At 35.4% G+C, this 13,920-nt stretch overlaps 1 protein-coding gene across 6 annotated transcripts in view; it reads left to right on the forward strand.

Moving 5' to 3' along the window:
* LOC117407241 (ephrin type-A receptor 3) overlaps positions 1 to 13,920 on the forward strand; it is a 108,406-nt gene that overhangs the window by 1,391 nt on the left and 93,095 nt on the right. The gene's annotated exons all lie outside the window — the stretch shown is intronic.

Genomic DNA, 13,920 nt, shown 5'->3' on the forward strand with positions numbered 1-13,920 from the left:
AGAACACTTGGAATATAAAAGGCGCCGAGCTGTGAATATAAAGCTGCATTTTGTGCGTTGTTTGAATCCCGTGCCATCTGTAATAAGTAGTTATAGGGATGCTGTATAAATATATGAAGTAAGGTACAGTATGCCATTGATCTGTTAGATTGGACTAAAACCAGTTACATTTTAAACTATAATAATAGACTTTATATTGTCTTTTCTGGTTTATAGTGTTTATTTGTATTTTATTTGTATTTATTTTTTTGTGGAGAAAACTCTGTTCTGGTTCTTTTTAAAAGCAATAGTAGGTCATGGACCCATGCTTTAGTTAGAGTTCTGCTCTGCTTAAAATATAATCTGAACTACAATATGTGACTTATAATTCTGATATCCAAATAAAATGTTAAATAGAAGGACCTACTGGTTTTGGAAAATGTAATTTCCCACTAGAACATCTATAATGCTGCATTTTATCATTTCCCTTCTTGCTTATTTTTTGTGTTGATAATTAAAGCCTCAATATAAAACATTTAAAAACTGAAAAAAATTAAAAAGTTTGTTGCGGATAATTGCAATCAAATATAGATTTTTTTAAAAAATGATTATGCAAATGTACCAAAAAGTATGGAGTGATTACAGTATTTAATACAGCTGTAATACAAAGTGTACTTTTACTTGTTAGGAAATTGAGTTAAGAACGGATCTACTGCTGTCTGTGCAGAGCGGCAGCCACACATTACCAGTTACACGCCTGACAGCCTATTGCCGTAACAAGCAACAGCTTATGAGCCTTATTTATTGCACTAATGGAAGTGAGCTGAAAAGAAAATGACTCCATTTAAACATGTATCTTATCAATAAACTTGTAAAATTGCCTTTAAAATGCATTTTTGAAACAGACATGCTTGCTGCATTCGCTTTTAGTATTTATTGGGTTTATGTGGAGAGTAGGTGATTGTCTTGAACAGGGAAGCAACTAAGATACCATGATACACTTATATAAGAAATGCTAAATGGACTATATTTGAATTAGATAGAAATAGATAGAAAAACAAAATTATATTTTTTGTGATAGATCCTTAAACTTTTAAATACAAAGTAGTCCTTACTGTGTATGTATCTAGATGTAGAAAATGCTATTGCAAAGGCATGAAGAAGTGACATGGTACATTTCCAGTTTATATTTTTGAATGCAGCCTGGCAGTATTATTTTGTTTTACATTTCACTTTCTTTTATTTTGTTTATTTGAATTGCATTGCCTTGCTGGAAGCCGTAGTTGAATTCCTCTGTTGTGCTGCATTATAGATTCAATTCCAGTGGATTGAAAGCGGGAGAGTGTTTCATGTCATGTGTGGTGCGTAGGGGAATGGGAGAATACTGCTGCCGACCTTCTAGCTTGTGCAATAATAAATAATACCTGTATTCTTTCTGTAGAGGAGTCTGGAGAGACTTCATTTTACTGTCTAATAAATCTCACAAGTTAACACTTGACCTGAGTCACTAAAGGCAGCTCACAGCGCAATTTGTTTTAGGTTTTATACACTGCCTGAATTGCTTTAATAATAGTTTGATTACATTGACAGGAAAACCTTTAGGCAAATATCAAATGTGTATGTCAGATAATGCCAGAGATCAATATGAAAATGGGTCTTATATTAAATAGTGTGTGTGTGTGTGGAAAAAGGGCACAATTGAAGGAAAGAAAAATGCCAAGCCCTTTATTTCAGTACCCTGGTCATTTAATATTCGAATAGAAATGGAGTAGATTTTTCTGTTGTAGAATTATTCTGCCGATAAAAGTAATTGTTACTCACCTTTAATTGCATGTGCCTGCCATCTAGAATTTTTTTCCATGTTTTTTTTTCTACATAATCTAAGACTGTTCGTCTTGAACAAATATATTATTATGTTATACATGTCATTCTATGCGTTCACATTGGAATTTGATATGGCATTTTACTGCAATGCAACCACTGTAATTGCAGCTGCTACCAGTGATCCTATATACGTTCTGAAGAGAATATTATTCTCAACAATATATTACATTTTGACAGCCATGTGTGTGCCATATGTATACTTTTACATTTTGGGCTCTGCCGTTTTTAAATATATTATGTATTTTTATATTATGGTTATATATGACAATAGGAAGTTTGACACAAATGTAGCCAGTTAGGTGTTTAAACATTTTTTTATTAACCTTTTCTGAGCTTTTTATAATTACAGTAATGGCAATGCAATTTACCAAGTCTTTTGCTGCAGTACAAAGTTCGTACACCCTGTTTTGAATGCATAGTTACTGCGGTGTACACTCATTAGTTAATTATTTAGAGCATACGCAAAATATAGGTTCACCATCCAGTATTTATTTCACAGCTAAACATTGTAAAGGTATGGCCTATATACACCATATACAAAACGTATATTGAAAACATTTTCTTTCCGTATGGGCACGCGCGCGCGCACACTGGCGCATACATACTGTATATAGCACTGTGAAGTTAAACCTAATGTCATTTTATTGGGGGTCGCTTTAAACTATCAAACACTATATGACATTTATTTAATTTATTTGTAAATTGAACCGTTTTATTTATTTATTTATTTTGCCAATGTTGTCATGGAACACCTTGTAAAAGCAACGGAGTCCACCATTTATGTCATGAGGTGTGAAGCTGAACTTTTCAGCTGCCTCAAAATATTTTACCTTTTGTACCGTGGTGCTTGAGCATTGATCGGGTGCGTGTTGAAAGGTTTAAAAGCAGGCGTATTGGTTAAAGCGTTGTGGGTCTGTTCTGCAGTGAGGTATCTGCCTGTGAGTGTCAGTGTAGAGCTGCCGTTGATGAAATTCAGTAAATAAGCACACTCGGTTACAGTCAAGCGTGGCACGCAGCGCTTCAAACAGATAGAAGCCTTATTTTTAAACGAGTAAAACATAGAAATTAACATTTCCTAGATGACTGTAAGAGATACTCTTAAATACAATACAATATATTAATAACATACAACTTTAATTATGTATTTTTGTTTATTTATTTTTTGTTTATTCTTTATATTTTATTGAAAACTGCATTTTTATTTGACCACGTACATTCACAAAGAAACGTGTGTATTTCAAATGCCCAAGTCGTTTCAGAAATAATGGTGAGCCTCGATTGTCAATGCCAAGGTGTATTTTTGGCACATGTTTTACAGCTTCCACTATAATAAATATAACAGCTAATTTAATGCTGAAGAAAAAAAGACATGCACATGTACACTTTGACATTCAAACAAACCCGCTGTTTACACCTGTGCACGCACCGGGGGGGATGACAACAGAAGCCGAAGTCGAATGCGTAAGCATAGGGTGTGCGGCTGTATGGGCATGTTCTGTATGAGCAACCCTTAAACACTGTAACGGCGTTGATCAAATAGCATGCATATATCTTTTAGACGAGCAACAATAAATACCGCCGATTTAGAGTACCGTAGTATTGTGGTTTTAACAATTTTTTTGTAACCAAATATATATATATATATATATATATATATATATATATATATATATATATATATATATATATATATATATATATTTATTTATATATATATATATTTATTTATATAATGATCCAAAAACAATTTCAAAACACTTAATTTTGAGTTTATTTATTTATTTGTATGTATTTATTATTATTAAAAACTGTTTTAAACAAAGCGCATAAACAACCTTCAATACGCTTGGTTCTAGTTCAGCGTTTTTCCTAAATTCAATTCCGTTCACGTATATTGCAGTTAGCATTTTCTTTGCATTCTCAATGCGTTGGCTTAGCCCATGATGCCCGTTTGCAGCAGTGAAACCCTGATTTATAGCGCTTCGTGTGATAATACTATAAACCAATAGCCTCTAATTCCACACACACAGGCACGCCAGATGCTTCCAAATCAATTCAGCTCCGGGATGCGTTATTTGTGTATCTCCTTCTGAAGGTATTACACAGCTATAGAGTTTGCGTTCAGAAAGGATTTAGGCCGGTGTGTCTATTGGTTTCTTGGATTTTATGAAGGTCTGCAAACTGTTTTAACCTCCATTTCATACATCTTAAATGTACATGTACTAGCATTAAATCATCTGTGTAACCATCTGACCATAACCATACATACAATCATTGTATTTTAAATACACACATGTATTATTATTATTATTATTATTATTATTATTATTATTATTATTATTATTATTAGTAGTAGTAGTAGTAGTAGTAGTAGTAGTAGTGGTAGGATTATCATTTTTTTCTTACTAATGTGAAATAGCAGTGGTACTGTATTAAAAAGGTGAATCTGTGCAAATGGATTAAAAACAATTAAACAAACAATTAAACAAAAAATCAGCGGTCAGTGTAATAATGAAGATGCTTGTTAGACTGTGAGCGGTTTTGAGAATGTGTCGAGTGACGAGAGAACCTTGCAGCACACGGTCTGAGTTCCATGGAATAACCTCTCTCACGCACATGTTTAAAATGCTCCCATGCCCCTCCACAGTCACTCCCTTCAGCAGCTGTTGTGGGTGATTGATATCAGTATTAACACAGCACTGCATTAACACTTCGTTTCTAGGGAAGCAGCCCCTGTGTTATTCTCAGGAGTGAACAGACTGCTAGCCGTTTGTGTTATGGTGAGCAGGCAATGTGTCTAAAGTACAAAGCAACATTTCTGTCCAGGAACTCCAATAAGATTACAGCAGATTGTATTTTGATGTTTTCAATATACAAATAATAGAGACTTTTTGTCCATTCAGTCGAACATATACAGTGAAATGAATTAATTGATAACATAAAGTATGAGAAGTCAGCAGAAATAATTATCTATCTATCTATCTATCTATCTATCTATCTATCTATCTCTCTCTCTCTCTCTCTCTCTCTCTCTCTCTCTCTCTATATATATATATATATATATATATATATATATATAAATATATATATATATATATATATATATATATATATATATATATATATATATATATAATGCTGTTGTAGTCAAGAATTCTGTTTTTGGAAATGCTCAGATTTTTTCTTGGCAAATCAAGAACCGTCTGTTTCAATACTAGAAATAAACAATTTACTTTATGGTCATGTAAAGACTGACACAGTTCATCATTGTTGGTTTAAATGTAATTTTTTATGAAAAGCCTGCTATTTATATATTTATTTCAACAGTAACATGGGCCCATATTCACAAAATTGTTTTCAGGATTTTTTTTTTTAAATTAACTTTCTTTTTTCTTTACTGTTTTTTTTATTATTATTTTTGTTTTAAACCCATTTGGTTAATTAAAAAAAAAAGTGGGCAGTTCATAAAACTTAAAAAACACATGTTTTATAGAGAGTTTATTAGTTTATTCTCATTTTTAAAAGCACTGTTTAATGTAAGAGAATGTTTATAAAGACTTCAACAGTCTTCTCATCCGTATCTATTTTTTGTTAATCAGAAAGGAGATTTGCCTCAAGCTGTTCTTTTTTTTTCAGTCTTCAGCAAGTTTTCAGTTCTGGACCAAATGAAGTCCAAGCTAGTGTTGGAGAATCAGATCAGAGTTGGCACTGCTTTTAAATCAGAGCTCGGGTTCCATTTACCTCACAGCTTAAACCTCTCGTCAGTTACAAGGAATACTTTATTATCACAGCCTGTAGCTATTACTGTTTTCCAGCCAGTAATTAGTTATCATTAGTAAGCCGCAAAATCTTGCCAACATCATTGGACCCCGAAACGGCACTGACAGAAATGTAATAGCGTCATGGTTTTTATTTTCATGCTGTGGAAGTATTTTATTTTTGCTTTGAATTTGGGATCTGATGGTGTCAGTGATATTGCATGATTATAACATTGCAAATACAAAACAAATAGAGGAGAATTCTTGAGTTATATGTCTCTAATTTAGGATACAGATTTAATTTTTTTGTGCATATTCCACATTATTACATACAGTACTAATTTAACTAATACAGCAGTGCCTGATCTAAATAGCAAGAAAACCACAATTTTAACAAGAAAAAATGGAATTGAGTATGGAATCCCTTAAACCCAAGGGATCAGACTACGAGTGATTCCAAGAGAACGTGTGAGCACAGAAAATACCAAGACAAGCTGTCTCACACAGCATTAATGAACTTTCTCAGTTATTCACTGGTCTTAATGATCTACAGTGGGAAGGGTGCCTGTGTCTTTCATGTCATTAACTACCTGGTAAGGACCACCTTCATAGTCATTATTGTTTTAAATATAGTATAACCCCCTACCACTTTAGCTTGAAGGCGTTTACAGCTGCAAATGCTGCAAGGTGATTATAACATTCTGCAGCATGTACCTTGCTTAATACATCAGTATCAGTACCCGTTTATTGCAGTACTGCCGTTTTTACTGCCGTATACCAGTTTACTGCTGTATTTTTTAAATACTATTGTAAACTATATTGACCACAGTAAACACTGCAGAATAGTGTGATCTTTCTGCAGTATTTACAGCACAGAAGTAGCAAACTGCATTTTGGTTATCAACTTTCTCAAGATACTGATAACTATAATTTTGAAATGTCCTAGAATTGGGAGAGTATGTGTACTAGAACTGCAGTTAACCTGTTATTACAGAAATGATGATTGCAAGTTGCAGTTACATTAGATGTAGACAGTGCAGACAATATTCAGGTGCAATGTAACTACTAGCGGCTGCATTGCGTTATATAATATACCTTTCTAACTGCACTTTGACTGCAGCTGTCTTTTCATCTGAGGTCACGAATGGCTTTGGATTTGGAGTCAGTGTGTTCAGTGCAGTCCTTTCATTGGTATTGACTGCATTTAGATGATACTCATTGTGCTCTATGTGGTTGTCATTGCGAAACAAAACTGTTTTAAATGTTGCTGCTAACAGTAATAACTAAGGACCATTTGTAACCAATTTAGAGATTTTTGCACTTCTTGCTCCTGAATATTTTACTGTAATTGTACTTAATAGATTGCAAATGCAAAGTAATAAATCATCTTAGTACAGCTAAGAAAGGGACCTCAGCTTTACTGAATGCTAATAAATGTGGCAGACAAATATGAAAATAGGACTAATGACACATTTCACAAAACTCCGTTTAGTTTTCATTTTGCTGTACAATTTGTAAATTGCGTGGGATGTGGTTTTCCCTTTTTAAAGCTTGATAGCTGAACAATAAGACTAAAATGCAATTTTCCCCTGCAAAGATACATGCTTTTCCTGACCAGTAATACATAGCACATGGAAGTGCATAAACAGTAACATGGGAAATTACTTTAACTTAATTTCAGCTTTTAAATTTGGTCAAGTAGCCCAGTGAAACAGACATGTTTTAAATGAGAAGCACATTGATTGTATGCTTAGTGTCACTTACATAAGGTTAGATGGTCTTGGGTAAACATTGATTGATTGACCAAGAAATTCACCGTTTCGGCTCAGTAATGCCTCACTTTGGTTGCATAGTAATTCTGCTTTAATTAAATGGTGTTTTCATCACAGAGTATGTGAAATATGGCTACAATACTGGGCAATAAGAATCTAATGTGAATTGCTCTGTCGAAGTTCTGTAAATATTGAAATAAAGCACTCTGCTAAATGTCGAAGGCTAACCATTAAACATGAAGTGCCATATTTTCAAAGGGTTTTCTCCAGTCTTTAATTAACTACATCTTTTAAAGATGAACAACCTCTATTGACTTCACAAAACTAGTATCAAACACCTAAGGCATGTGATTGGAGGTTTCTCAAAGTCTCGAGTTGTTTGTTTCTTAGTTTTGCACATTACTGTTCAATTGTCGTCTTTCAAAAAATAGGAGTTCATTAAGACTGGCGTAAATGCTTTGAAAATATGGCCCAAGGGTCTTATTCACAAAGCCTAAACCCAGGGGTTTAAAAAAAAAAAAAGTATTTTTTAATAGTATTTGTGAAAATATTTTGGACCGGTAATGAAGCCAAGAACATTCTGTAACAGTTTCACAAATTTAAAATTATTTACTGCAGGAGTGTGCAATTTTTGAAAACAAATTCTTGACCAAGGGACAAAATGCTAGAAAAATGGACTTGTCCTTCTTCACAATCTACTTGTTCCCTCCCTGTCGCACAAAAACACACACAAAAAAGTAGAATATAACTTGTAGGATTTGGGTTTTATTTAACAGTGAACACATTCAATCAATTAGTGATTACATAAACACATTGCCGTGAGCTTTACAGTCTGTATTTTATTTTAAATTAATAAAATATTGCACAGATAATCTCATATGTTAGCATTTAATTTATATCATTATAAACATGTTTGTCAATCTTCGTGTTTTAATAGTTTCACAAATTGATGGATTGTGCATGTCCAATAAATAACTAACAATTCTATTCAAATTGAGTAAAAAAAAAAAAAAAAAAAAAAAATAATAATAATAATAATAATATAGCGTTAAATGTAGTATGATAAATTGCAAACTAGGTTAGCAACACTAAAATCGAAATAAAAAAAAAAACACTACATTGTTTGCCAGGGAAAGTTTGCCTTGAAATGGTTCTAAACAGTAAACTTCACTTTTGTTTTTTAAACATCCCAACAAGTACACGCTTAACCACAAAGTTTCTACTCCGCTAATACCTTAGCGACTATGGTGTTTATTTATTATGTTACTTTACTAGATTGCTACATTTAAATGTCAGGTTCATGTCTTAAGAAAGCAGTATCACTTATTTGCTAATTTACAAAAAACACAAATAATACCGTAAGTTTAAAGATTAGTCTGTGCCTTGCCAGAGGCTTTAAGGGCAGCCATTTCTGGGTTTCTTTGTAACTAATAGAAGATTCGCTTTTACCCACAGCTAGCCAATCAGAAATTATAGTGGTGGGACGTAAACACTTAATAAAATGTTTGTGTAGGTGCTAGACTTCCGCAATTCAGTTTTCAGAAACTTGCGTGGCGCTCTAGAAATATACCCGAAGTGTTTTTCTAGCAACAGAACAAACATAGGACAAATAAGTAAATAAAAACGATTTGTCCGACGGGCAAAGTGTAACGACAAAACTTCCCTCACATAAATCTTGTTGTCCTGGACGTCGGGTGATATGACTTGCACACCCCTCTACTGTGATTAATCCAAATAAATGAAAATAACTGAAGAGTTAAAGCTTAATGAATAGGGCCTGATGGTGGGGCATTTTGTCAAAGCATTTGCTCTAGTCTGGAATTAAATAAATGCATTTAGTAAATTAGAGACTGGGGAGAACACTTTAAAAACTGCAAACAGCTTTGGGTGAATGAAGAATGTTACCCCAGTCCAGTTATACTGTCTTGACCCCTAGAACTTTTGCTGGCTTCTGTATTTTTAGTCACTGTCACCGTGCAAATATTCCCCAAAGCATCTGCACCTGCTGAGAAGAGGTGCATCATGTGAGTGAGGGTACCTGCCTGGGGTACTGAACATATGCTTACAATACACCTCTGCTTCAAAAATAGCACTGTGCTGGTAAATGATATCTTCTGGGGGCTGTACAGTGTCTTTAATTTTGCACAAGGTAGCCTTTTTTTAAGGCTAGTTGACATGAAGGCAGTGACCTTTTATAAGACTCAAGGAGGCTCTATAAGATAGCAAGATAAACTTAGAGACTGTTTTTGTATTCAACTCTCCAAGTGTAGAACCCCCAAGAACATTTGGAGCCATGTTTGGGAAATGCTGCATTTAGCAAAAAAATGTTTTTCAAGTTGGTTTGTTTAAAATAGCTATTGGGAAACAGAACCCCTGAATGATTTTCTAGAAATCTTAATTTGAATTAATTATTAAATTATACTTAAACTGCTGTAGCATTAATGATATATAACGACACAGGCATTGCAGAACAGAAAGCTGTCCATTATCACAAATTCTTTAGCGCCCGCTGGGGATGGGGATCAGAGACAGAGAGAAGCAGACAAGTTCGTTAATAATTATTAAACGAGAAATCCAAAATACATTTTAAAAAAGCAGTGTAACATTTCAGAACTAGTACGGGCTCTCTTAAACCCAAGTAATACCAGGTGTGTGGCTCATAGCAGGAATGGACTCTGTGCCAGTTATTCACTGGGACTGAGTGACCTACAGGAGTGAAGAGAGCCCTTGACTTTCAGGCCATTAGCTACCTGTATAGAGCCACCGTTATTACTGAAGTACTGTATTAACCACACTGCCCAATGTAGATATAATGCGTATTTATTTCATGTTGAAGGGTATTGCTCTTATATCTCCCCCGTCTTCTTTAAATTGCCAGTGGATATTAAAAGCATGTCCAACTGTAAGCAGTGCAAGGCGATTATAGTATTCTACAGTATTTACGTTGATTAATATATTTTATTGCACTATTAAAAAAATACATCACATTTAGTTATATTCTCATTTATTGCAGCACACTGCTGGACATTTTAATTATTGTAAATGCTGTACATTTTTAATATGGTAAGTACTGCAGAATACTATAACCTCCCGCCATTATTTACATCATGCAAGTAGTTGACTGCTTTTTGGTTTTGCATGATAGTGATTACTCAAATGTTACATTTGCTTCCGTTGGAGTGGGTGTATGTGTACTAACTTAGAACTGTGTTAATGTGTTATTGTAGAAATGATGATCTCAAGTTACAGTGCAGATAATATTCAGGTGCAATGTAACTACTAGCAGCTGCATTGTGTTATATAATATACCTTTCTAACTTCACTTTGACTGCAGCTGTCTTTTCATCTGAGGTCACGAATGGCTTTGGATTTGGAGTCAGTGTGTTCAGTGCAGTCCTTTCATTGGTATTGACTGATAATGTTCATTGTACTCCATAGGCGGAATTCACAAAGCCTTTTACTCCAAAGTGTTACAAAACTAGAAATAAACCATTTATTCTACACGCAGTTGGAGGTTAAATGGTTAAAGAGGAGAGAGATGCCTGCATCTTTGTCAGAGAGTGACTGGCCATGAGGAACTAGTTTAACAGTGCTTGCTCTTATCAACAAACAGATGAGACAAAACTGGTGGTTTTAAACCATGTGAGCATGTTCCAATAGGACTGAGAGCTGGTGCTGAACCATTAGCTGTTGACCCCAGCAGTTAACACTGATTATATCTGCCCATTTCCAGACTTGGACTGACTTAAATGGCTTTTTATTGGCTTGACAGTCTAATTGAAACGAATGGGTATACCACAACAGTGATTGGCTGACACACTGCTTTGAGTGGCTTTGGCTGCCTGTCAATTGAGTGATGAAGTACTGGGCCTTGTTAGGGTTAATTGTCATGCTCTGAATGAAGCATTTCCTCCTCTGAGAGATCTTGAGGAAAGGTCTGGGTATTTGTGCGACTGTAACACAGTAGCTGTAGTAGTTTTGAGGGGGTTCAGTACTGTATTGTTTAAGGGATAATTCCCTGTGAGATTTATACAAAGTAATCCTGGCCATAAAGTCATTTTGAAAACTGTCAAATGAATACAGAGTTAAAAAAACAAAACAAAAAACAGTAGGTCGCTTAACTGGTAACATAAGTATGACAGGATTTGGGCCTATCCTGTGGTATATCATAGCGCAAAAGTGCTGAACATGCATCATAGAGCATGTCTGGGAACAGCTTCAGAGAACTAGTGATAAGTGACTAAACATTTATCAAACTGAAATGAAAGACAAACATTCTCATTATATGTCTTTTTTCAATTTTCGGAATGGCTAAAACAGTTTGGCAGGCATTGTAGATCTGTACAGTTTGTCTTTATTCCATCCAAATAGATTTGTTTTTTAACATGTTGATGTTTTCTGATATTCTATACTCAAGACTGGATTTGTTTTTTTTCCCCCTCTAGACCCATTTCTAATAAAATGGGTCATTTTTTTCACGTCTCCACTATCTATATGTTGAAATGTAAGTTTAACATAAGGGTAGCTTACTGGCATTAAGTGAATTTCCTGGCATATTTTTTGCATGCCACTATGTGACTTCAGTTTCCAGCGAGAGGAAAATTCAATGAGTTGCAGATAATGCTGTTGCTTCTGACTGAAACTCAATAATGAATCTGTTTTGTTTTCCTGAATGTTGATCTTTGTCAGCTGCTTTAGACTTTAACTCAGGACTAAAATCCACATTAGACTTTACAGTAGCAACATCAGCATTAATTGGCCCACTTAAATTTCATATTCAGTAACCTGGCTAACTTTCTGATTCCAGGAACCTGTTATTAAGTGGAATGTAGGATTAGCAGTGCCTAACATAAACACTCATTTACTCCTGTGTTAATCTTTGATGTGGGGATCAGATTTTTATTACATTGCAGACAAGAGCTTTTAATAGGCTTCCCTACTCGCGGGTTTGATAGAAAGAATCAGCTTTGCTGATCATCTGTGTTACTTCCCAGTTCGATGGTGCCATTCAATCATAGTTCCAGACATAGGAGGGCACATCCCTAACATCGTACTGCATTAGTGTAAGAGGAAACATCCCTAACACAGCACTGCATTAGTGTAAGAGGAAACATCCCTAACACAGCACTGCATTAGTGTAAGAGGAAACATCCCTAACACGGCACTGCATTAGTGTAAGAGGAAACATCCCTAACACGGCACTGCATTAGTGTAAGAGGAAACATCCCTAACACGGCACTGCATTAGTGTAAGAGGAAACATCCCTAACACGGCACTGCATTAGTGTAAGAGGAAACATCCCTAACACGGCACTGCATTAGTGTAAGAGGAAACATCCCTAACACAGCACTGCATTAGTGTAAGAGGAAACATCCCTAACACGGCACTGCATTAGTGTAAGAGGAAACACCCCTAACACGGCACTGCATTAGTGTAAGAGGAAACATCCCTAACACGGCACTGCATTAGTGTAAGAGGAAACATCCCTAACACGGCACTGCATTAGTGTAAGAGGAAACATCCCTAACACGGCACTGCATTAGTGTAAGAGGAAACATCCCTAACACAGCACTGCATTAGTGTAAGAGGAAACATCCCTAACACGGCACTGCATTAGTGTAAGAGGAAACATCCCTAACACAGCACTGCATTAGTGTAAGAGGAAACATCCCTAACACGGCACTGCATTAGTGTAAGAGGAAACATCCCTAACACGGCACTGCATTAGTGTAAGAGGAAACATCCCTAACACGGCACTGCATTAGTGTAAGAGGAAACATCCCTAACACGGCACTGCATTAGTGTAAGAGGAAACATCCCTAACACGGCACTGCATTAGTGTAAGAGGAAACATCCCTAACACGGCACTGCATTAGTGTAAGAGGAAACATCCCTAACACTGCACTGCATTAGTGTAAGAGGAAACATCCCTAACACGACACTGCATTAGTGTAAGAGGAAACACCCCTAACACGGCACTGCATTAGTGTAAGCTACAAAGATAATGCTGTAGCTTCGATAAGCCTTCAATTGAAAACACATTTCTGCTGCATGACAGAACAGCTGCTGGAGATTGCACCATGAGAAGGAGATGCTTGTGTTGAAGTTATCGTTTTGGATGCGTGCTGGTAACTTTCATTAAAAAGCTTGTTGAACCTTTTTGTCATGCGTGGCTCAGTGATATAGGAATTTAGCTGGTTGGGTTTTAATGGATCTAAGCATGCTCAGCAGGATCTATGAGACTGATACCATTGTAAATGTGTACAGTTTTTTCAGTTTACCATTTTTTTTTATTATGCTTTATCTTCTTTTTCTGTGCTTTACTAGGCTTGCATAGACTTTACTGCGTTACTTTAAATCTATGCACTGCTCTACTTTTATCGTAGTACCCAAAGCAGACTTTTATTAGCTATCTGGCCAGCATATTTTTGACTTAAACAGCTTCAGCCAGACGTCAAACCCCTGTGTCTGAGTGAATGAGAATTGCATTGGGGTAGTAAGAGTGTCGTCCTTGCTGGTAGTCAAAG

The sequence above is a fragment of the Acipenser ruthenus genome, chromosome 8 (genome assembly GCF_902713425.1).
Source record: "Acipenser ruthenus chromosome 8, fAciRut3.2 maternal haplotype, whole genome shotgun sequence".
In the NCBI taxonomy this organism is placed as follows: Eukaryota; Metazoa; Chordata; class Actinopteri; order Acipenseriformes; family Acipenseridae; genus Acipenser; species Acipenser ruthenus.